The 1,851-nt window shown below is 38.8% G+C and overlaps 1 pseudogene; it reads left to right on the forward strand.

Annotated features, from left to right (window-relative positions):
• Window positions 1-638: 638 nt before the first annotated feature.
• On the forward strand, window positions 639-1,579 carry LOC142850888 (olfactory receptor 5P53-like; annotated as a pseudogene).
• Window positions 1,580-1,851: the final 272 nt, after the last annotated feature.

The following is a 1,851-nucleotide window of genomic DNA, read 5'->3' on the forward strand; positions in this document are numbered from 1 at the left end:
AACTCTTGTCACATAGGATAATGGTAGTAGGGGCAACCTCACTCCCTGTTCCAGGGCCATGATCACTCATTTGACTACAGAATAAATTAGTTATATGACCGTTTAGGTGATAGGTATGTTTTTATGTTAACAAAGTGATAATATTGGGAAATAAGTGATATATAATCATATTTTGTTATATGTAGCACAATGTGAAAAAAGCTAGGAAGGCTCCCATGTTGCAGACAGGAAATGATGGATGAAATCAGCACTCAGATATAAAATATAGGTGGAATGACTGAAGGAAAGGATTAGTTCAGTATCAGAAAACATTGAGAGGTTTTTGTGAGATTTTTAATGAACAATGAACATCATGAGAATAAACTTATCAGTGAAATTATTGACCTGGACCATTGGAGATAGATCACAATAGTGAAGTATTGAATAGTAACATTTAAGAAATAGTACATACAAAAAATAGCAATGACAGAAAGTGAGGTTCATCATTCTTATTTTATTTAAAGATAAAAGGACAAAACCACAATTCCAAAAAATATGGCATTTATGTGTTGAACAGAGGAGATAACAATTCAGCAATGTGAAAAAATCAGAACAATTTAAAAACAAATTATTTTCATTTCCCTCAACAGGGACAATTCATACAAAAGGAGGAGGTTGGAAACCACACCACTGTGACAGAGCTAATCATTTTGGGACTAACAGAGGATCCTACACTGTGTATAGTCCTTTTTGTGATATTTCTAGGAGTATATATTGTCACGTTAGTAGGAAATATCAGCATTATCACATTGATAAGAATTTCTTCCCAGCTGCACACACCCATGTACCTGTTTCTCAGCCATCTGGCTTTTGTAGATATTGTCTATTCAACCTCAGTCTCCGTTATAATGCTTATGGAACTCCTTGGGCATGGACTGGTCCTACCTGTGGCTGCCTGTGAAGCCCAGCTCTGTATCACAGTGTCATTTGGGTCAGCTGAGTGCTTCCTATTGGCTGTTATGGCCTATGACCGCTATGTAGCCATCTGTTCACCTCTTCTCTACTCTGTGCTCATGTCCCCCAGAGTCTGTTTTCTACTGTTGGGAGTTTCTTATGTTGGTGGCTGCATGAATGGTTGGACATTTACTGGTTGTTTGTTAAATCTGACCTTCTGTGGACCAAATCAGATAGATCACTTTTTCTGTGACTTCTCCCCTCTGTTGAAACTGTCCTGTTCAGATGTCTCTGTTATTGGATTCATACCCTCTATCTCTTCTGGCTCCATTATAGTGGTGACAGTGTTTGTCATAGCCGTCTCCTAATCTACATCCTCATCACCATCCTGAAGATGCGCCACACTGAGGGCCGCCAAAAGGCCTTCTCCACCTGCACCTCCCACCTCACTGCAGTCACTCTCTACTATGGGACCATCACCTTCATTTATGTGATGCCCAAGTCCAGCTACTCTACTGAACAGAACAAGGTGCTGTCTGTATTCTACACAGTGGTGATCCCCATGCTTAACCCCCTCATCTACAGTCTGAGGAACAGAGATGTAAAGGATGCTCTGAGGAAGGCAACTGTCAGAGTATATTCTTAGACCTTTCAATTCAAGAGATAGGTGATAATTTCCTTTAGCCATATCATAGTTAGTATTCATTATATGATGCTTAACTGATTGCTTCATATTAAACCCTGTTTTCACTTAATCTTACATTTATATACTCATGTATCAACTGTGGGACCACTTCACCTCAGTAAAATGACATTAATAGTCATTGCTGTTATAGAACTTCTGGGAGATGTCAAGATATTTGCCTTAATTTTATTTGTGTAGCAAACAATAATTTGTGACTTCTGTGTGTCAGGCTA

The sequence above is a fragment of the Microtus pennsylvanicus genome, chromosome 5 (genome assembly GCF_037038515.1).
Source record: "Microtus pennsylvanicus isolate mMicPen1 chromosome 5, mMicPen1.hap1, whole genome shotgun sequence".
Lineage (NCBI taxonomy): Eukaryota > Metazoa > Chordata > Mammalia > Rodentia > Cricetidae > Microtus > Microtus pennsylvanicus.